A 25,238-nucleotide genomic window follows, 5' to 3' on the forward strand; every position below is an offset into this window, starting at 1 on the left:
TATCGTAAAATAAGAGCATGACAAAGCTTTAATTCTTGAGCATTTAGCATAAGATGTTCTTAACAGCACACATACTTCATTACATTTCTAGCATACCACTGCATCGAGTTTGATACGATTTTTCTCCACTCGAGATAGATAACTCTTCAAATTTAAAACATGAGCCTCGCGGAAAGTTTTAAATATTGGAAATTTAACTGTCGAGAGTGGAGATATATCGAATATATAATATAAAGTCAGGCAATGTATAAATCGGCTAAGAATTAGAGAAAGGGTAATAAACAATAGATATATTTTTTTGCACTTTGTTAAGAACTGGACCGATCAGATTCTATAAGCAATTAATTCATAAATTTAAATACAACCAAAGATGAGCCGATAAAACCTTATTCTCACAATAACAAGAAACCTTCAGATATGACATACGAGATATTCTTGAATTTGGGACAGGTATATGAAAATGTGGCGGGGTCAAATTACCTTTTTGAGGAATAAGTGGGGGTGGGGGGGGGGGGGGGGGGGAATATGAATATCTTTAAATAGTTATGCAAACTTTGAAGATGATACAGCCATTCCATTCGTCGAGAACACTTTTGATCTCTGAAATTCTTTTTTTTTTTTGTTAATTGTTCTAAAGCTCATAAGGTAACACCTGTAGGCAAAATTTTTGCTGGTTTTTTTTTTTGTCCGTTCAGACAATGCCCTCATCGTTGTATGCGGTATGTTTTGAGCGCATCTTATTAGATTGACCAGCAATGCGTGTTTTGTGCACAAAATGTATGTGTTTTTCTTTTATTTTCTTCTTTTTTTAAAGGGGAGGGTGAGGATTGGTGGGTAGTTCTTTGGTTAATCTATACCTCTTCTATACGTGTTCTTATATGAAAATATAGAAAACCGTGTAATGATAGTTAACAGGACACATTAGATAAATACAATATAAGTATGATAAAAGGTATGCAGTTCAATATATCGTTATGATAAAAGGTATGAAACACAATATATCGTTATGATAAAAGGTATGAAACACAATATATCGTTATGATAAAAGGTATGCAATTCAATATATCGTTATGATAAAAGGTATGAAACACAATATATCGTTATGATAAAAGGTATGCAATTCAATATATCGTTATGATAAAAAGTATGCAATTCAATATATCGTTATGATAAAAGGTATGCAATTCAATATATCGTTATGATAAAAAGTATGCAATTCAATATATCGTTATGATAAAAGGTATGCAATTCAATATATCGTTATGATAAAAGGTATGTAATTCAATATATCGTTAAAATAAAAGTTACATGTACTAAGTATTCATTTCAATATGTTACTATATTAAAAGGATATACAATTCAATATATCGTTCAAAATAAAAGGGTGTGCAATTAAATATATCGTAATGATAAAATCATATGCTATTAAATAGCTCATTATAAAAAAAGAATATGTTATTTAATATATCATTATAACTAAATCATATGCTGTTTAATATATCTTTATGATAAAAGGATATGCTTTTTAATATATCATTACAATAAAAATATATGCTATTCCCGAATTGCATATTCCTCAATCACAACGATATATTTTTCGAATGTGTCATATTACTTATCGTGCCAACACAATCATGAAATGACAGAAATACTTTATAAATGTGGTGCATCCAAAAAAATACAGAGCTTTAAGGTAAATTATAAAAAGGGTAAATTTATAAAAACTGACAAAATCAAATGTTTTCAACCAAAGAAACGAGACGAAAACCTTAATTGATGACCAGATAATATAAAAAATGAATGTTATAAATCATGTCAATACTCAATTACCAATTACTGAGCTGATCATAACCGTTAAAGAACTAGTAGACCACCAGCATCCCCCAGGGTCCACCTTCGTCTAAAGCATTCCTCCGAAATCCGCTGTACTAGATCTATGTTTGATAGTCGTCCCATTGGCAATCATACCACACCGCTCTATTTTTTTTACTAAAGAGAATGTCCAAATCCACATTATTATAATAATTATAAAATCTTAGTGTCTTAAATGATCTCCACTGGGTACACTTTCATTATGAACGCTGTAACCAAATTTTGAAAAGCCAAGGATGTTGAAATACATGAATACTTGGGCTCTTTATGAAAAACAAAAACAGCAAAAACAAAGATCAAAATCCAACTCCTATAACTTTGCATGAGAGAGTTTAAACCTAAGTTTCGTAATCATTATCAGAATTAGTAACGGAGAATCTAAGAAAGGTATTTTAGTTGTATTCATACTCAATATAAAAGTAGGAATTTTTCTATCATATAATATTTTTTTAAAGTAAAAAAATTAAGAGAATTGTTTTGATTGCCAATAAGACAACTGTCCACTAAAGTTCAAATGAAGGGGATGTTAGCAATTATAGGCAACAATACGGCCTTCAACTATGAGGAAACCCATACTGTATAGTCGGCGACAATGCTGACTTCAATTTATAATCATAATTTATATATATATATATATATATAGACTAGTAGGGATCATTTTACGACAGACCTGCAAACTTTTAACTTGGGGTTTATTAACAAACACAGAGATGTTAATAAAAACAAAAATTTCTGAATAAATACAGCATTTTGAATATTTAAGTCCGTTAATTGGGGTATGTTTTCACAATCACTACTTTCATAGAAACCAACAGGTATGGCTTTAAGGTTTGACATTTTAAATTTAATAAAAATGCAATGAATGTTTTGTTATTGAAACTCTACGTTCGCATGGGAGTAGAAAAACTGTGGCGTTTCAAAGTAAGATTATCATTCTGTAATTGAGGGTTTTAAAGTGGCTTTTTAAATGTGCATTCACTGCAGTTTTCAATCCTACAATAGGTACTTAACTTGAATTGTGAGATCTTGTACCGTTGGAAATATATTTTTCTGTTACGTATATATCCTTTTTGAATTATTTTAAAACTACATTAAATGCCTGTACCAAGTCATGAATATGACAGATGTTTTCATTTCATTTGAAATTTGAATTTGCCATTTGTTTGACATAAAGTTTCGTCCCAATATTAATACGATATTGCATTTTTACGTGTAACGAGAATGGGTTTACGACTTCTTAACAGTTGTCAAACACTTATAATAAAAAGTAAAATCACAAAAATACTAAACTCCGAGGAAAATTCAAAACGGAAAGTCCATAATCAAATAGGAAAATCAAATGATGAAACACATCAAACGAATGGACAACAACTGTCATATTCATGACTTGGTACAGGCATTTTCAAATGTAGAAAATGGTAGATTGAACATAGTTTTATGGCGCTAAACCTCTCACTTGTATGACAGTCGCATCAAATTCCATCATATTTACAACGATGCTTTAACAAAACAGACATACTAGGTAACATTGTCAAAATATGGATACAGCAGTCATCACTGTGTCACAATCTCAAAAAAAAACAAATATTTAACAAAGAAGCACAAAAATATACTTGAATGAAACTTTAATAATAAACATAAATATTAACTAATAAACATATGAACCCGACGTCACAGTTAGAGGCGATTTTTTTCCGGAAAAACATTAACTTGGATATTCGAAACCAAAGGTTAGATTAACCAAACACACAAAAAGATATTGACAGCCTCATAACCGAAAACAGCATATACAAGAGTAAACAAATTGTCTAAGTTAAAGTTGTAAGGGAATTTCAAAAGAACTACTGGAAATGGAGAAAGGCGAAAGATACCAAATGAACATTCAAACTCATTAGTTAAAAATGAAAATAAGAAAAAGACAAACAGCAGGCAATAATATTCAAAACACAACATAAAAAACTAAATAATGAGCAACACAATCCCTATCAAAAACTGGGGGTGATCTCAGTTGTCATGGAAGGGTAAGCAGATCCTGATCCGCATGTTGCACCCGTTGTGATACTCATATTAGAAAAAAACCGGTGATAAGTCTAATTCGGTAGGTTTAATTCGGAGAAAAAAGGGACGGGGTTGTAGTAATGATAGTTAAAACATATCTGTTGTCATCTGTGGAACAGATATTCCATAACGGTCAACCAACTCGCGATGACGTCCGTAAAGTAAACGAAGGGACGATTTTAACTTCATCGCTTGGTTAAATAGCTTCCTTGTGAGCAGCAACAATCTATAAAGGAAATCATGATAGGAAATGCAAGCCCTGGAATATCGTATCAACTGGGAGATGTATACTTCGTATGCAGGTGCTTCTGGAATTTTGCTACATAAAAATGGAAAGTTCACAACTAGGAAGCTAAAATCATCTCTTTTTTTATAAAGTTTTGTTTTCAACCGACCTTCCTTGTCAATTTCTAGATGTAAGTCAAGATATGAGACAGAATTAACTGTCAGTTTGATCCTTTATATCAAGTTCTATGGGATAGATGCGTTCAAAATCATTTAGTGAGAGAACATCGTCTATATAGCAGAATCTTTTGATTCATGTCAGAACCAAAACACCTTTCTACTGGTACCTTGATAATATAAGTTGTTGTGATAAAAATAGAAACATCAAAGTCTGGCAAGAAAATTGAACGAAGTTTGAAAAGAAGACAAATCTTCATTCAAAACATGAATAATATACCTAATGATATTTATATTATTATGAACTTGTTATCTTGAAGTCCATTGTAACCTATGATTGGTAAATTACTTCATAAGAAAGTACTATTTGTGATGTTTTAAAAATAATTTATATAACAATTACATCTTAATTAATGTTTTGCACAAATTTTATGTACAAAAGGATGTTATAACTATAATGGTAGACTACTAAACTGAATATAGCCATCCTATAAAATATGTACGTTATTAAAATAATACATTACCTCACAAAATAATTGAATATTTCAATCCTAAAACATCTTTGTATAACAATGTATAGTTATTTTTCACTTGCTGATTGACAGCGTTTGCTTTTGTCAGTTTTTATGGACTTTTTTTAAATTTGCCTTGGAGTTCGGTATTTTTGTAATACTTTTATATCATACAGCATCTTAAAATTGATTGGTTGATAATGATGTAATGTATGACAGAAAATAATGTTAAAAGTATGAAAAGTATCCTTTATAATTTTCAAGTTTTTATGGATTTCGATAACGACGTTATAAATTCATGATAGATTTTGCTTGAACAAATTATTTTTTCAAAGGGAATTATAAAGAAGGCAAACGTAACAAAGCCATGAAAACTTTGATGTTATTCATGTACTGGTAAAATCAAGTAACAGCTACTTAAAAAGATTTTAAATTCAGATAAATGTCATTTTAAAATTATTTCAAGACGGAATATTCTATTAGATGATGTAACTTTCTAGTTTTGAATTCTCCTGAGAGTTCGGATTTTTTGTTATTTTACTTTTTGTATTACACCACATCCAGCGCTGGGAAAGATGATTTGGATTCACCTTCCTCAGGTACGTCTGACATAAATTATCGTCCCAATATTGATAAGATATTGAATTTTTACGTGTATCGCAAATGGATTTAACAATAATTTACAGTTGTCAAACACATATAATAAAATATACTTGAATGAATTTTTGAAAACAAATCAATATTAACTATTAAACATATGAAACCAATTTCAGGGTAAGAGATGATTTTTTCCGGATAGACATTTACCTGGATAACTCGAGACCAATGGTTTAATTGGCCAAATACATAATATATTGACAGCGTCATAACCAAAAACAGCATATACAAGATTAAAAAAATTGTATAAGTTAAATTTGTAAAGGAATTTAAAAAAAACTACTGGAAATGGAGAGAAGCCAAAGATACCAAAGGGACATTCAAACTCAGTAGTTGAAAATAAACTGACGACGCCATGGCTAAAAAGAAAAAGACAAACAGACAGACAATAATAAACAAAACACAACATAGAAAACTAAAGACTGAGCAACACAAACCCCACCAAAAACTTGGGTTGATTATGAATAAAAACAATATAACATTCAGTATATTAATTAAAATAAAAAATCTTTAATGTTTTGCAAATCAGTGTGTATCATGCATCGTCTATACATTGTGACAACTTGAGACTTTACTCGTGAAGAAGGCAGTTTTCAATTAAATTTCTGATAAAAATGACTCTACAATAACATGAATAACGCGAATATGCAGTTCGGCATAAAAGCGAACATTAAGTGGAAGAGAACTCATTTTGAAATCTTTATGCTATTTATTCTAAAAATAATTAATTCTGTCAATATAACAGAACTTTAAATAACTGTCATAAAGAGTTTAAGTTAGCTATGAAACTAGGTTTTACCTACATTTTTTGCCAGAAATGCCGCTTGTAACAAGTCAGGAATATGGCAGTTGTTTTTCACTTGTTCTGTTGATTGATAGCGATTGATTTTATCATTTTTTTTTTTTTGGACTTCCCCTTTTTGAATTTGAATTGAAGTTCGGTATTTTTGTTATACTTTTAAATTACTTTATTATATAAATTGACTATGTAAAGCATCTGATATGGTGCAGAGCTATTTACCCATGTTGATATATTTCAGTTATTATATTCATGCTTTGGTATCGAAAAAAAAATATTTAAAAGGTCCTAAACATGTTCGTGTCAAAATTTATGATTTAATTGAAAACTAGAAAAAATATTTTCATAAGTATAACAATTAACATGATTAAAGTGATTAAACCTTGGGTAATGATCTGTTAAAGTAGTACATATAACAAAGTAACCTTTGTAGGGGATTTTCAGGTAAATGAGCATCACAATCAGTCACAAAACAGTATCCATATCAAATTGAAAATAGTGAAACGAAAATATATACAATCACCACAAGCACTTATAGATATATTTATTGGTGTCCAATTTATACAGATACTGATCTTTTATTCGCTGAAACAAATCGTGTACTGAAGTTATATGTTTTCAGTCAATGTATAATATAAAATAAGGAGATGTGGTATGATTGCCAATGAGAAAACTATCCACCAGATTTAAATGAAGTGACATTTAGCCGTTAAAGGCCACGTATGACCTTCCAAAATGAGCAAAACTCATATCGCATACTCGGCTACAAAAGGTCCCGACATGACAAATGTGAAACAGCGACAACCACTGTGCTTCAGGCTCCTGACTTGTGATAAGCACACAGAGAATGTGGCGGAGCTAGATATGTTCATGAGCTTTCAACCCTCTCTTAACCTTGGACGATGGTAGCACAACATAAGCACAAAACGTACAAAATATGTTACAATTGGTTTAACTCATAAGATCGGTACGAAATCCAAAAGCCACTAAAACAAAAAAGACACATATCACCGATAAATGATTACTCGCAGATACTTAAGGCTTCTTCTAAGATAACAACAGCTAATAAATAAAAAAGTTTTACCAGACTAAAATATCAATCAGTACACATCCAAGGGATTTAGTATAAAGACGTCAAAAACAGTCTGAGAAACGCATGTCATTGTGCAATGCCAAAATATAGATTAACAGTATCGACAGGATTCTAATCATGAATTTACATAACTGTACATATTTAGTAATATATACATTAATCTATTTTTTGAAAAAAACACAAATCAGTTTTAGTATTAAATAACGGTAACCAGTTAAATTGGTTGATTTTTTTTACTTCCATAATAAGCTTTGTAAACGTTTTAATTCCCCAAGGGTACCACAAGCCCGTAGTCAGCACTTCTGTGCTGACATGAATTATCATTGATATGGTCATATTTATAAATTAACTATTTACAAAACTTTTGAATTTTTGAAATACTAAGGCTTTTCTACCTCAGGAATATATTACCTTAGCTGTATTTGACAAAACTTTTAGAAATTGTGGTCCTCAATGCTCTTCAACATCGTACTTTATTTGGCCTTTTTAACTTTTTTGGATTCGAGCGTCACTGATGAGTCTTTTGTAGACGAAACGCGCGTCTGGCGTATATACAAAATTTAGTCCTGGTATCTATGATGAGTTTGTTTATAATATCTACATAATGCAAAATTCAACTTTATATATATATGTTTTAATTCAAAGATGTGTTGATGTAAGAATTTAATGCTGTTTTTGAAAATTAATTCGAACAAAAAGAATTTAAAGCCAAATAACATATCTTACAATAACTCCACTTAATACAAAATAGGATTCTTCGCTTTCTTTCATTTCAACTATAATTTTTACTAAAACAGATGCATTCAAATCTATAGTAGATATCATCTGTTTTGTTCACAAAAAAGATCCAATCCAGACCTGTGATTTAGTTTATCAGTGTTCTAACCACTTTGGTTTGCTCTAAAGACAGTGTTTAATTACAAGTAGAAAAGCATTCTTGATGATTGAAAGTGGTCATACCTCAGCGGTTTAGTTTCTAGAGTTAGAGGGCACCTTCTGTTGAATTTAATGTTCTTTCCGACTTCTTTTACAATGTTTTATTCAGGTTACGTTTTTATTTAGGAAATGTTTTTGATTAAAAAAGACAGCGAAAACGTTTTCCCTTTTGACTGCTGACTTAAAAATTTATAAGAGGATAATCTTGACAAATTCTGCATTTTCAGGTATGGCACGTGAATATGTGTGTCTTACCATGTCCAACTTGTCTGAAATAATTATAGGTGAATCAATGGGTACATAAGACTTCTTTCAGTCTCGTGTTTAAAGGACCAAATGTAGACAGCACAGATAAAACAAGATAAGATGATTTGCACATACATTATTCATGATAAGTGATTTATTATATCAGAGAAAATTTGAAAAAATTATGCAAGGTAAGTCACATTGACATGATATTCTTTTACGGCAGTGGCATTATTTATGTTTTATCGTTTATTCTGATTTTAATTGTAAAATCGATTCCGTTGTCATATGTGTAATACTTCTGTTAAATTTAAGATTGTCAATGTGACATAAATGAATTAATGTGATTTAAGTTTATCTTTAATAGTTTGTGAAGTGCTACCATCATGACAATGTTATATGTTTTGTATCATAAATTTTGAATTTATGATTAAATGTGTAAATGATGTTATCACACTTAGAAATATTTCTAAGGTAAAATCGTGAAAGAAACTACTGTATATACATACTTTTCTCCACGTGTACATATGTTTGTGGATTTGGGTTTTACCGATGAATTTGTGTAGTTAATATCGCAGTATTTTCAAAAAAATCAAAACATGAATAACAGACTTAAAATTATTAAATGTTCATTAATTAGTATATTACTAGTTTAACAATATGAAATAAAATAAACCAAGACTATTCAAACATCAAATCAGTCGTCTGTTCGAAAGAGTGTGTATAAAATTATCATTAGGAATGGTCTGGGTAATTATGCTATTGTTCGATAAAAATTTTAAACAAATTTCTACGCAAAACCTTATCTTTTTACATTAATGTCACGGTGAAGATGTTCAATAAATTCATAGGGGAAATAGAGAGATTTTAAACTAATTCCGCAAAGTTATGAAGAAGAACGACATGATAGAAGAAGACGGGACATAAACAGGAGACCTGTGACAATGACTGGATGTGCAACTCCTGTGGCAAATCAGATCATAAAGCCAAAGAATGTCAACAACCGATGGACGATCTAGCAGCAGATCAAGATCAGAATGGTGATTCGAATGTTCCTGATAGTATACCTGAAGCTGCTAACGTTGATAACGTTCATGATGAAACTAAAGATAAGCAACCTGCAAGTCAAAGTAGTGATGATTCAAATGATGATAGCGAAGATGATGAACAACAATTAGTAGTCTCAAATGAACGTAAACAAATTACTACGAAAAATGAGCAGACAAACAAAAAAGACAAAAAGACAAATAAAACAAAATCAAACAAAAATAAATCAAACAAACAAAAATCTGCCCAAGTCAGCTTCTCGACCCATGGATCACTATATGAACTTTAGAGATCCTAAAACTCCAAGCCAATCAACTGGGAAAAGGCAAGCAACAACACCGACCGATGAATTACATAAACGAGTAGTAGAGCCGACAAAACAGACGACAAATCCCTAACCAGTGACCTAGTTAAATTTAATGTACAGTAGTGTGTTTTTCAATGCACAATTTTTGTGCATATGTATATATGTTAGTTATATTTTTATCTTAACTGAAATATGTGAAAAAAATAATTCATTGTGTGATACAATAATATTAGATTGTATACACTCTGTAAGGAAAAATATATTAAATGTTGAAATGAAATATTTTATTTTGATTATCATGAAAACAAATGAACATGATCAAATAGTTGATCCATTGAAAGTTATTATCATCTTTTGATTAACCAAGAATCAATTCAAAACACGTGTAAATCCAAATCTGAATGGTTCCAGTATGATTGGTAAATTGATTAATTGTAGCTGCGTTCCACATCACTTAGTTGATGAAATCGCTTCCTTGAAATATAAAATCTATGTTAATAAATGTCTCAATTCCTCACATACATATACCAGAATAACTTTAAAACTGAACAAGATCGGCCATATACATGTACATTATCTCAATCAGTTCACCTGGACACAATTAGTATCAAATTCAAAGATTGGCATATTAAAAACACCACTATTGCCTTAGGTACCCAAAAACTTAAAATTAGTTCCTTCTATATAGTTCATGTATTTTTTGTTCAAGCTACTTCCACATCCATGGTGATTGCCACTCTAATATACCTGAAAAGAATTGAAACATATGTAAATAAAAGTTATTTGTTTGTTCTTTTACAATATAGTTTATATCAAACGCACACATCAATAAACAACTATTTAAGTAGGTCAATCAATGTAGTTGTCAGTGTAAACATGTATCATCTGTCAAACACAAAATATCTGCAACTATATTTAAATGTTCAAAATTATTTTCTCTTTTTAATTTGCAGTATCGTCATACATGTGACATACCTTATTAAAAACATTATAACTACAGTTATATTCATGCAGACCCTATTCCAAAAATCAACAAATTTCTCGGTTTTCACTGAATCTAAAAATAGATTACTCGATAAAACAATTCAGAGATCGATGAGAATCATGATAGCGTCTATCCTGATTATTGGAAAAGTGTAAAGTTATTTGAATGATATATTTGTATATTTAAATACACTTAAGCTTTGTTATTCTTATATTAGATACATAGTATTGATATGTAAACAAACAAAATTTAGCTCGAAAGTGGTTAGCATAATCAAATCTGTTATTTTGTTTTATGTTACATTGTTATAATGGTCATTTCTTACAACTATCCTTCTTTATAATGATATTTTTATTACTATATTGTGTCTTTGAAAAAAAGAAGTTAACAGTGCATTTAACCTTGTGTATATACAAACATGTAAAGAATGTAATAAGGCAGGTTGTTCTAATAATACTCTCATTAATATGTACTATTGGGTGGGTTATTACACTAATTATGAGTACCATAATTGTACAGTTACATTTAATGTATAAAAGTGAACAGTTCCTAGGTAAAAACAATGAGTGACAATATACATATTATATCCTTAAACTGTCAAGGTTAAGGACAGAATGAGAAAAGAGAGAGATTATATTTGTGGAATAAACATCAAAAATGTAATATATTATTTATACAAGAATCCCATCTAATAGAGAAAAATGAACATATTATTAATAGTAAAGTAAAAGGTAATTTTTTTCATAGCTATGGAAGTTCCCAATCCAGAGGCGTTTCAATAATTATTAAAGACAGTTTAAATTATAAACTAACAAATGAAGTTAAAGATAATACTGGGAGAATTGTTTTGATCAACATTGAAGTTAACGATAACATTTTTACCTTAATAAATGTATATGCCCCCAACATTCATACTAACAGAAATAAATTTTTGAAAAGCGTAAATAACATCATAGAAAATAATCGCTTAGGTATCTTAATTTTAGGAGGGGACATGAATGAAACCCTATTAAAGATAGATAGGAAATCAAATAGCTTTCATAAATACTACAAACCAGTAAATAGTCTTAAACAGCTCATTAAAAAAAAAACAAATTAATAGATATATGGAGGGAAATAAATCCAAACAAAATTCAATTTAAATGGAGAAGGAAAAAACAATACGAATATAACAAGTAGAATAGACTTCTTTTTGGTCAGTCCAGACATAAGGCCACACGTAATCAATTCTGATATAAGACCTGCTATGATATCACATACTGATCACCAAGCCATTTCGTTAAAAATAAGACAAAATCCCTATGGTAGAGGAAGAGGTTTCTTTAAAATAAATAATAGTATTTTAATAGATGATAATTATAAAAACCATATAAACAACCTTATTTTAAAATATAAAGAAAAGGCACTTACCAGAGATTCTAGAGATATTTGGGATATCTTCAAATCTGAAGTAAGGGACATAACTGTAATGTATTATAAATACAAGTCATCTGAAAAGAAAAAGAAAATAAAAGATTTAGAAATGAACTTACAAAGATTAGATAATAAAATTAATCCTTCAAAAGAAACTAAAGATGAAAAAAAAAATTGAATAAAATCTAGAAAATCTTTATAAAAATGAAGTTAAAGGTGCACAAGTAAGATCCAGAGTCAAATGGTTAGAAGAAAATTAAATGGTAAAAGTCTTGTTTTTCCAAACTGGATAGAAAGTGACATTTTTTTATTAATGATATCATAGATAAACAAGGTAATATCTCCCAAAAAGTAATCTTAAATAAATTGAAAGAAAAATCAAACTGGATAGCAGAACTTTCTAAACTAAAATCTGAAATCAAAAAGGAATGGAAAATCATGTTTAAATCAAATCAATCAATTTCAACTAAAGTTCAAATAGACAGAAATCTATACTTAGAAGCAAAAAACAAAGCCAAATCAATTTGCATTAAAAAATTAAAAGCTAAAGATATATATAATTATATCAAAGGTATAGAAAGTGACACACCTATTGGCTTCATAAAATGGAAAAAAAATATTCAATCTAAATTCTTCAAATCATATACATGATATATTAAACTTTACATTTCACCAGTTAAATGATAACAAACTAAAAATGTTTAGGTGGAAATTGATCAATTATATATTACCATGTAAGCAACTGCTTTATCAATGGAAAATAATGAAGGATAATCAATGTCATATATGTCACCAAGTAGAAAATTGTGATGATTTTTTTAAAGAGTGTGAATTTTTACCAGAATTTTGAATTAAAGTTGGGTAATACTTGATAAAATAAAAATAGGTACACATATTTTATCAATGCAAAATTTAATACTTGGATACAAAATTCATGACAGTTCATATTTTGATATTAATGTGTTGTTAACAATTGATTTATTTGCTGTTTACAAAAGTAATTATGCATCAGAGTTAAAACACAAGTACATAGATGTATATAGTGTTTTTAAATTAGAATTCTTAGAATGGTATGAAAATAGTATACTCGTACAAAGAAAATGTAGTAAATTTTTGAAAGATACATTTAAATATATCTAATTAACCGCAATGTAATTCAATAGGAGAGGTGTGCAAGTATTCATGGTTGAGTAGTTGTGTGACAGGGAGTGTGAGTGTGCAAGTTTTGTGACCATGTTTTTGTGTAGGTATATGTGTGTGTGTCTATTTATGTGAAAGTTAAGACATTATACTCGTAGAGCAACACTATGTTTCTCATTTATGTTTTATGTATACTGTTTCTCTGTTTACACGAAACGATTGGCAATACTTTATACAAAGTATCAACAAAAACTCATTCTTTATCCATGTTTTTGATCATGTTAACTTACCATCAGAATGTCATCAATGATTGATATATACGCATAATGCTTCAAGTTTTCAGTATTCTGTAGCGTGTACAAGTTATCGTTAAAGAAAACAAAACAGTTATTTCATTAAATGTAAAACTTACCAAATAAGTTAAGAATATTCCAACACACAAGAATGAATAAAATACACGTGTTCGAGATACATAATAAACATCTATACCACGTGATATACAATTAAAATAAGTAGAAAAACGTAAACAGAGAGAACGTATGTTTTCCTGATTTGTCGCTATGCAGATTTTGTAAACTATATCGATTGTAATATTCTATTAACCACTTTTGAAACTTATAATAAGTTTATCTTGTGAATCCCCTGGTTCATTTGATAATTCACACACAGGGATAAACCTATTTGGGATAGTTGTACCTTTTAGGGTATTTGTTAACAACCAATTGTGCAATAAACTGAATAATTATGAAAAAAAAAGAAAGAAATGATATTAAAATCACTTGGCTGCTTTATCTAAATTATTCACATTAACCGATTATGTTTGTTTGGGTTGCTCATCCAATTTGTTAATATAACGGAAGTATAAACACCTGTCATACAAATTGGAGGTTGAGCTAGCTATAAACCAGGTTCAACCCATCCTTTTCCTCGGGAAATGCCTGTACCAAGTCAGGAATATGTGAGTTGTTTTTCACTTGTTCCGTTGATTTGATTTTTTCAGTTTTTCTGGACTTCCCCTTTTGACTTTGTCTTGGAGTTCGGTTTGTTATACTTTTTTCACATAAGTTTTGTGTTCACCGTCACGGGTTGACTGAAAAGAAGTGTGGCTGTCTCAATTGACTAACGACATGTTTTTGCGATCTTCGATTTATAGACACCAGTATAATCGTCTGATCTATTATGTAACCGATTGTGCTATTCCAAATTGTGACATTCACTAGTAAACCAGTTTTGATATGAAACGGTAAATTTAAGTTTTAACATCATCTAAAAAATTTAACAATAAATTGTTTTGTAATGTTTAGTAATTTAGTCAATGTTCACACTTATCCACTGCTGTAAATTCAGTAGTGCTCTGAAAATTCGCTTGGATTCAATTCAGTACTTTTTAAGACATTTCAGTATGATGTTGATGTATATACGTAAATAAAAACTACTTAAAAGTTTGAACATAAACTGAACAAATAATAATTGAATGCAAGCGAATTGTGTGAACAGCACTGACTTTAATGCTTTGGATTGATCTGAAAATTAACCGAAATACTGACAATTATTGAATAACATATTGTTCAGTGTTTAAAAAAACTGTTCGAATCAACATGACTCTTTCAGATCAAAATTCGTTTACCAGTGATTTTGATTGAGTCTGAATGCGCATGGCTGGGTTGAGCATACATAGCGGGAAACGTGTACCCTGTCAACGCATCTAGTTTTGCTTGTTTTGGAGGACATATCATGCCATGAGTTTTTGTTGTTTCTTCGATTTGTCTCCTTTAAAGGATTTACGAGATTTTAACATCGTACACTACTGTCGGCTTCATTTAACTTGATAAAAGAAGTAGCAGATCAAACTTGAAGCTCACTACTTAAACAAGTTAAGAATTTAGAAGAAGAAAACAATCAGAATATGAAGATATACTTATTACGATTATGGTAAGTCCAAAGTCTAAGACAGTTCTGCTTGGTGTGTAAGAGTGTTGTTAAAACAATTAAAAATGTAGAGCGACTACGTTATTTCTGTCTGTCATGTTTACTTTTAGTTTATTGTTTTGAGCATACATCAGCCTGTTGGTTTTTCTCTTTTTTAAATTGTTTCACTTGTGCATGCCTTTCACAGCTTACTATATGGTATGGGTTATATGCGTTTTTCATAGTCGTACAATGACCTAAAATTATATCCTCGTCATTTTATCTGTGGTGACAATCATATAACATCTCCCTATTTGTATATTGTTTTATGGTAAAACATTTCCCATTTTGTCGCCATTAAAAGTCACACAGAATTGACAACCTTCAAATTTTTATTGAATAAAAAATATGTTTTGTCACTGTCTGGGAGAAAAAATTACTGCGTTCCATTCATACTTTAATCTTTCAGTGTACAGACATTTTTTTTTTGTCGTACTCTGCTGCGATACAGGCTGTCTTGGAGATGTACATTATCGTACACTGAATGTTACTTTAAGCTAAAGACGTCTCCATGACAGGACCTAAGTATTTGTATCCGATATGTCCACATGCATAGGCAGTAACAACTCTGTCTGTACTGCTTTCCAAATCTTTAAACGTAACAATAAATAACTGTTAAGCATTAAGCATTTGAAGAAAAAAATTAATGTATAATGAGTGTCAACGAACGAAAATTTTGTCTTGTTGCATGGTTATGCAAATAATCTGATCAGTTTTATGCAGGTGAGACCTAGTGTTGCTAGTTTCAACTCATTTCTTGTTCAATTTTGATCAATGAATTAAAAAAATAATTAGGTTGACAGAAGTTAAGAAATGTTGAAAACACAAACGGATGAGAAGTAAAACTATCGAAGTGCTACTCTTTATAGTCCATATTACGAACAGTTTTGCCTTAATGTTGGACCCAACAAATAATATGTGTAGAACCTGTAACAATAAGACTTGTCGTCGTTTAATGAACTGCATGAATACAACTTAGAATTACAAACAAAACATTTACTTTTCTATGAAATAGAAATAAAGGATACAACCGTTTAGTCTTCCTCATATCTTGCCTTACATCTACAAAATACCAATGAGGATCGTTTGAGGACAAAACTATATGACAAAAGAGATTTTTTCATCTTTCCAGTTTTGAACACTCCATTTCTATGTAGCAACAGTCCAGAAGCGATTCATATGGAGTTTATATCTCCAAATTAATAGATTTTTCAAGACTTTGCAAAAACAAGTTCGACTAATAAGTTCAATATGACTTTAAGTTAAATGAGGGATACTAGTGTGAAGAAGAAAAAGAGAGACGAAAGATATCAAAGAGTTATTCAAACTCACTATTAAGGCTCAATTGATACCAAGAGGAATATATACAATCAGTCGATCAATTAAAGGGCCGCAGCTTTAATCATATCATAACAGTCCCATTTATCATCTCATCAGTTTCAGAAAGTTTATCTAGCATATTTACTTTTTTATTATTTCTGAAGAAAAATACGATTGTTGTAAAACATGCTGCGCAAATATGCACGTAAATTATAAACCGGGTATATTACATAACAAGAGAGGTGGAAAAAACCAAAGGGATTTTCAAACTTATAAGTCGAAAAACAAACTGAAAATGACAAGTGAAAAAACGCAGAATGGTCAAAAACAAACATAATTATACAAAACGCAACATAGAAAACTAAACTCTGAGCAACACGAACCCCACCAAAAACTGGAGTTGATCCCAGGTTTTCCGGAGGGTGAGCAGATACTGCTCCATATGCATCATTCGTCATCTTGCTTATGGAAGTACACACCCGGTGATAAGTCCAATTCAGCAGGTCAAATATGAGGAAAAGAGACGGGATTGCTGTAACGACAATTGCAACATATCCGTTGTCATCTGTGAAACAGATATTCCATAACATTAAACCATATCGGAAATGGGGTCCGTAAAATATTTGAATGTATGATTGCAAATCAGCACTTAGAACTCTACTCAGTTTAATATTTTCCTTGTAAGCAGCAACCCTCTATAAAGGAAATCATGTTAGGATATGCAAGCTCTGGATTATCTTAGCAAATATGGGATATAAACCCAACATGGAAATTAAATACGCGTCGGCTGTACCAGCTTCTTAGCCAGCTGTTAACTTTGATGAGTGTTTACAATTACTTGGTCGGTACCACAACTGATTGGCGTTTTTTCCCTTAGGATTCAAACTGCCCAGTATTTTGCACTTTAGTGTTATCATGAAATATGAGAGGTATGTTCATTCCGATTAATTTATTGATTTTACAATAATCAAATACTCGCAACACTTAGGTTTTTCTACCCCCAGGCATAGATTGCTTCTGCTGTATTTGATACAATTTTTCAAAATGTTCGGTTTTTATAATCTTTAACTTATATTTTCATTTAGCATTGAAAATGGGTTGGTTTTTTTGAAATGTTAATCCTGGTATCTACTGCTTATGACAAAATCTATTAAAAGAAGACCAAAACGATGCTACAACTATAGTAACATATCCATGTTCATATTTGATACAAATATTCCCCAATGTTGACTATTAATAGGATGACTTCAACATCACATATTAGGAACACTTGATTCCATATCTTTCTTGTGCATGTTGTAAGCAGCAATCCTCAATCAACATGATCAAGGCAATGAGGACAGAAGAGAGGCGAAAGATACCAAAGAGGCATTCAAACTTCAAGTTTGTTTAAACAAAATGCAAGATCTGAAATATCGTATCATGTAGGAGATCAATACTCCATAGAAATGTTTGCGTACATTATACGTTATATGGAATTTTCACAGAAATATCAGTCCTTACCTTGTCAGTGTTTTATTTTGATTAATTGATGGCTAAACGTCATGTGGTAAATGTTTCATGCAAATGCAGAACATAAATACAATAGTTAGGTCATGTAATAAGGGTTAACCGACATGAAGGTCGGAAAATTGGACTGCCACTGGAAAATGAACTTATAGTAGAAAGGGACTTATTCTTCGTTGATGTATTTAGAAATAATTACGGAACGAAGGTTCCTACTGCCTCAATCTCAAGTTGACCTTCGGTGTACTTGATTTATTAATTGTTTTATGTTGAATGGCACTTTCAACAATCTTTGTTATATCATGGCGGCCAGTTCTTTTTATTGATGTAGGAAACAACCAACAACCTCTGAGAGGAAAACAAACTGGTATTCCTAGTCAATTAGGATTAGAGTCGAACACCCATTGCCACGTGCGAGTATCGAACTAAAAGTCAGTGTTGACAGACTAGGGACTACTGTAGATTTGACCATTTTATTTACGTCCCTATTGGTCATATACTCCTCAAATATTGAAGTATCTATATATCCTTTTCCTATAAGTTCTTTAATTTAAGCATTCCTGAAGAAGGTTAATCCAGAAGTGCGCTTCGAATGCACAAAACTTAATAAAGTGTTATTTCAATGTCTGACATTTCAAGGATGACTAAAATCGATGATCATTTAAATATGAATTGGTATAGAAAATCAGGTCAAATACATTTTACCGAGAGAAAATTAAACTTATTATCGATTTCAGTGTGCAAGATATACATATATTCAATTATCAGAAAACTGTCGAAATTGCATGAACTTTGAAAAGAGTGAGATCAGGTATATTTAAGTTTCTTTAATAATGCATTTTAAAATAATTTACGTAATTGAGACAGCAACCCAACGACAAAAAACAAAAAGACATCTATACATCTGGAAATGATACATAATTAGTTGTGCACCATATGTATTCATTAAACTCATTATATATAATTCTTGATTACAATTATAAGCTCGGATTCTGTAAAAACAAAGCTACTGGTTCGATTCTTCTGCTGTTTCACTATACAAATAGTTAAAGCTCCTGTAATGACATTGAATTTGTGGTGTGTAATGCCTTTGAACTTCTAATTAATTTGACCATCAATTGATTTGACTGAGTGCCACTGATGAGTTTTAAGTAGATTAAACGCGCAATATGTGTTCTACCTTATAAGAATTGTATATTTGATTAGTATTTACACAGTAGGCATGCACATAATGTTGATTGAGACAATGCTTTTCTGATTAGTATTTACACAGTAGGCATGCACATAATGTTGATTGAGACACTGTGTTTCTGATTAGTATTTACACAGTAGGCATGCACATAATGTTGATTGAGACAATGCTTTTCTGATTAGTATTTACACAGTAGGCATGCACATAATGTTGATTGAGACACTGTGTTTCTGATTAGTATTTACACAGTAGGCATGCACATAATGTTGATTGAGACACTGTGTTTCTGATTAGTATTTACACAGTAGGCATGCACATAACGTTGACTGAGACACTGCTTTTCTGATTAGTATTTACACAGTAGGCATGCACATAATGTTGATTGAGACACTGCTTTTCTGATCAGTATTTACACAGTAGGCATGCACATAATGTTGATTGAGACACTGTGTTTCTGATTAGTATTTACACAGTAGGCATGCACATAATGTTGATTGAGACACTGTGTTTCTGATTAGTATTTACACAGTAGGCATGCACATAATGTTGGTTGAGACACTGCTTTTCTGATTAGTATTTACACAGTAGACATGCACATAATGTTGATTGAGACACTGTGTTTCTGATTAGTGTTTACACAGTAGGCATGCACATAATGTTGATTGAGACACTGTGTTTCTGATTAGTATTTACACAGTAGGCATGCACATAGTCTTGATTGAGACACTGTGTTTCTGATTAGTATTTACACAGTAGGCATGCACAGAATGTTGATTGAGACACTGCATTTCTGATTAGTATTTACACAGTAGGCATGCACATAATGTTGATTGAGACAATGCTTTTCTGATTAGTATTTACACAGTAGGCATGCACATAATGTTGATTGTGACAATGCTTTTCTGATTAGTATTTACACAGTAGGCATGCACATAATGTTGATTGAGACAATGCTTTTCTGATTAGTATTTACACAGTAGGCATGCACATAATGTTGATTGAGACAATGCTTTTCTGATTAGTATTTACACAGTAGGCATGCACATAATGTTGATTGAGACAATGCTTTCTGATTAGTATTTACACAGTAGGCATGCACATAATGTTGATTGAGACACTGTGTTTCTGATTAGTATTTACACAGTAGGCATGCACATAATGTTGATTGAGACACTGCTTTTCTGATTAGTATTTACACAGTAGGCATGCACATAATGTTGATTGAGACACTGTGTTTCTGATTAGTGTTTACACAGTAGGCATGCACATAATGTTGATTGAGACAATGCTTTTCTGATTAGTATTTACACAGTAGGCATGCACATAATGTTGATTGAGACAATGCTTTTCTGATTAGTATTTACACAGTAGGCATGCACATAATGTTGATTGAGACACTGTGTTTCTGATTAGTATTTATACAGTAGGCATGCACATAATGTTGATTGAGACACTGTGTTTCTGATTAGTGTTTACACAGTAGGCATGCACATAATGTTGATTGAGACACTGTGTTTCTGATTAGTGTTTACACAGTAGGCATGCACATAATGTTGATTGAGACACTGCTTTTCTGATTAGTGTTTACACAGTAGGCATGCACATAATGTTGATTGAGACACTGCTTTTCTGATTAGTGTTTACACAGTAGGCATGCACATAATGTTGATAAAGACAATGCTTTCTGATTAGTGTTTACACAGTAGGCATGCACATAATGTTGATTGAGACACTGTGTTTCTGATTAGTATTTACACAGTAGGCATGCACATAATGTTGATTGAGACACTGTGTTTCTGATTAGTGTTTACACAGTAGGCATGCACATCATGTTGATTGAGACACTGTGTTTCTGATTAGTGTTTACACAGTAGGCATGCACATAATGTTGATTGAGACAATGCTTTTCTGATTAGTATTTACACAGTAGGCATGCACATAATGTTGATTGAGACAATGCCTTTCTGATTAGTGTTTACACAGTAGGCATGCACATAATGTTGATTGAGACACTGCTTTTCTGATTAGTGTTTACACAGTAGGCATGCACATAATGTTGATTGAGACAATGCTTTTCTGATTAGTATTTACACAGTAGACATGCACATTATGTTGATTGAGACACTGCTTTTCTGATTAGTGTTTACACAGTAGGCATGCACATAATGTTGATTGAGACACTGTGTTTCTGATTAGTATTTACACAATAGGCATGCAAATCATGTTGATTGAGACACTGCTTGTTCATATCTGGATCTATGAGCAGTATGCTTAAGTAAGAATCGACGAAAAATGTGTAGTTATTTTCATACGGAAAAATACATTACTACAATATGATCCAATATTAATCTTTGATTATTTGCTTATTGTGCATGCACACCTACACCTAAAAACGGCAATATTAGAGTTAAATGAAAGCTAACAAAAGATCGATAGAACAATGCATAATAACACATCTAAATTAAATAAAATTAGACTGATAAAAAAATTAAACATTCACAAAACAACTCCCCACCAGCTAGCGTTAAATATAATTCAACCGACACATAAATGTAGAACACTATTCTCATTTGGTCAGGTTAAAAACAGAATGAACATGACTTGAATGGCATGAACTTCAATTATGGGACTATCATGATGCGTTTATAACAATTATTGTAACCACAATCTCACACAACGGAAATTTTTCAGTTATCAACGTTAGTAATGAAACATATATGTTATCAATTAACGTTGTTTTTTTTAAATAAACATCATATACAGTTTTTGTTTTCGCGATTTCTACCAACGTCATATAGCTCTGACGACATATCACTAAGTCACTATTGTATTATTACTGATTTCAAATTACAAATATTCTCGATCTTCTAGCCCTTCAAGAGCACCTTTAGGTACCCCGATTTGTGGTGAGGTTTGTGATGCTAGTCTTTAGTTGTCTATGTTGTGTTTTGAATACTTATTTTTCTTTTCGTCCTAATCATTTTGTTGCCATGGCATAACCAGTTTCTCTTGTCCTTTTGAAATTCAAATGGCCTTCATGCTATCTCCCGGTATTTTTATTCTGCAAATGCTACATCTGTTAAACACTTACAAATACTAAATACGGCGGTCATATCAAAATTATTGTGTTTTGAAAATAGTCTCAAAATGTCAATGATTGATTTTTTTTCTTAAAAAAATGCAGGATCTATGAATTCGTGAAAACTAAGTTAGACTTAGAAATAAAAGTAAGATTTCATACACCAGTTATATATAAGCATTGTAATGAAATTTTTACATAATGATTTTTTTGGCTCTCTTCCTCAATATCGACAGTTGTCATTTCGTAGTTTATGCCACCATATTGAATTGCAGGAAGCAATACATGCTCGATTAATACTATATAATGACCCAAAAAAAAATAGACATTACTAACCCCAAAAACGCTTTTATTCAAATTTGAATCGTACAAGTCACGGAATATCCTTCAGTTAGCAAGTTTTCATTTTATTTTTCTATATATCAAACTTGCTATACCACGTGACTGGAAAGATTTGTTAATACCACAACACATGACACCTAACAGCAACTAATTTGGATGTGTTTTTGAGCATGATATTAAAAAAATGCCTATCAGCAAATTATTTGCTAAAGATGTTTATTCACTGTATATCGACCAAGGAAATGTTTCTCCTATTTCACAACAAAGGTGGGAAGAAAGTTTTAATACAGAAATTAGTGAAACAAATTGGAAACAAAATTGCTCTAGCTTTTAAATATAATATAGAGAGCAAAAGCAATCTCTCCAATATTAAATTTTACAAAGAATAGTCTCTCATAATTATCTTGTAAAAAAATATAAAACTTTCTGGTAATTATAAATGTGCCAGTTGTATAAAACAAAAACGAAAATGGCATATAGTCAAAGCACATATGCAAAAGTGAAAGACAAGAATACAAAAAATGACCACAGCACAAAAACACATTGGCGGGATGCATAAGTACCGAAACACACCAAAAGAATATAACAAAACATGGACTAAGGAGTAAAGGTTAATAATTTACAACGACAATAAGTAAGAACACTATAACACGTAATTAAGATAATACACAACGTCAGTAACTAGAATCTATACTTCAAGACCATCATGTATTATTTGTTTAGCTGATACGGAATATTTACCAACTAGATCTTGGTATCTTCCGATGAACTTTTGTAGAAATAAGAACGAGACGCTCTTTGACATAACCCTAGTTTATTAACTTTTTGCTCAGACACTGGTGACGTTTAATAAAGTTTCAGTAGCAGCTGCAAGCTCTTGAATACAGAATGAGTTGGGAAATGTATATCCCAAATGCAGTTGAAGTTGGTATATTGCTACTAAGGTTGGGGAGATTCATAATTTCAAAATTAAAATCGTCGCACTTGTCATAGATTCTGGTACTGAGATGACTGCTGATGTCATACAAGTGAGATGTTTAGCTAGCTATAAACAAGGTTGAAACCACTATTTTCTACATAAGAGAATGCCTGTACCCAGTCAGTCATGTGACAGTTGTTTTCCATTCGTTAAATACTTTGTATCTTCCAATGAACTAGGTCTTGGTATCTTCCAATGAACTTTTTTAGAAAAGGACGAGACGTTCTTTGACATAAACTGGCGTATCAACTTGCTGCTCAGACACTGGTGACATGATGAATATTTTCAACTCTACTCCTCCACGTAGACGCTGTCATGGTCATCGGCATTATACATCACCAACTCTCCATGATGTCTCTATTAATGACTTGCTGCCATTTATACAAAAGCCGCTAGGTATTCATCACATAAGCACGAAGCTTTATGCATTACCCCTTTCAAAACTTTATTCTCTGTACAACTTATTTTTTCGGAAACCACTGTTACAAACCCTCATTCAAACCAATACAAACTTACAGCTATCATTTCGGATATTGCAAGTTACAAAATTTTCAAACCAGTTCGCATTGAAAAAGATGAAAAAGAGAAAAGATCCTTTCTTAAACTTTTCTTTGCCAACAAAGGTCTCGGTGCCGTCAACTTGGGCAATATACTTCATCATAAATTAGCTCAATCGTAATACCTCCCTATTTTAAAGATCAGTCTGTACCAATCATTTCTTATACCTATACCAAACCAATTGCAACTAAACTTTTCAATTACAAACATGTTTTGCCGGATCTCAGTATTAACGACTTTAAGTCTAAACCTTCCCCATTCATATATAATACGGCTGGGCACGTTATTACCGGTGACCGCAACATTGTCAGTAACACTTTCCTGCGAAATGTGTTATCCAAAGTTCCGAAATATCGTGAGCATAAACCCATCAATAAGAAACACAACTTCAAAATACTAGATGGATTCAGTCGAGGATTATGCCAGTCAATGGGTCAAACGCCAGAAAGAAGACGTAGATACTCTTTCCGAATGGATTAAGACTGTGAGGTCGTTGATACAAATCAGAATTAAGAAACTGAATGGGTCTATCAATACCCATGATACATCAATCTTTAAAGACCCAAATGTTGCAAAACACTTGTCCTACCTCCATGAAAAATATGTTGTTGTCCCCGCAGATACAGCCCCAAACAACAGCGTTTTTGTGTATAAATCACATAACATAAACTGCTTGATAAATGAATTAGGTATTGACAATTCACTTGGAACTCAACATATACCGCCACGACACTAACTAAAGAAGAAATCCTGAATAATCATAAGTCTGTTCTGTGTTTCTCCAACAAAGATGAAGACTGGATCTTCCATCACTGTATTGGATACCT

The 25,238-nt window shown here is 31.4% G+C and overlaps 1 long non-coding RNA gene across 2 annotated transcripts in view; it reads right to left on the reverse strand.

Annotated features, from left to right (window-relative positions):
* Positions 1 to 10,196: 10,196 nt before the first annotated feature.
* The window catches only part of LOC127713026 (uncharacterized), a 64,840-nt gene continuing 49,798 nt past the window's right edge, over positions 10,197 to 25,238 (reverse strand). The window contains exons 1-3 of one of the 2 annotated variants that reach the window (XR_007987374.1): positions 13,880 to 14,204; positions 12,325 to 12,404; positions 10,197 to 10,676 (exon numbers count right to left, since the gene is read on the reverse strand). This is a non-coding gene — a long non-coding RNA (uncharacterized LOC127713026). Of the gene's footprint in view, positions 10,677 to 12,324; positions 12,405 to 13,879; positions 14,205 to 25,238 lie in introns of those variants that run through there. The other variant, XR_007987375.1, reaches the window with a different exon arrangement.

The sequence above is a fragment of the Mytilus californianus genome, unplaced genomic scaffold (assembly GCF_021869535.1).
Source record: "Mytilus californianus isolate M0D057914Y unplaced genomic scaffold, xbMytCali1.0.p SCAF_8, whole genome shotgun sequence".
In the NCBI taxonomy this organism is placed as follows: domain Eukaryota; kingdom Metazoa; phylum Mollusca; class Bivalvia; order Mytilida; family Mytilidae; genus Mytilus; species Mytilus californianus.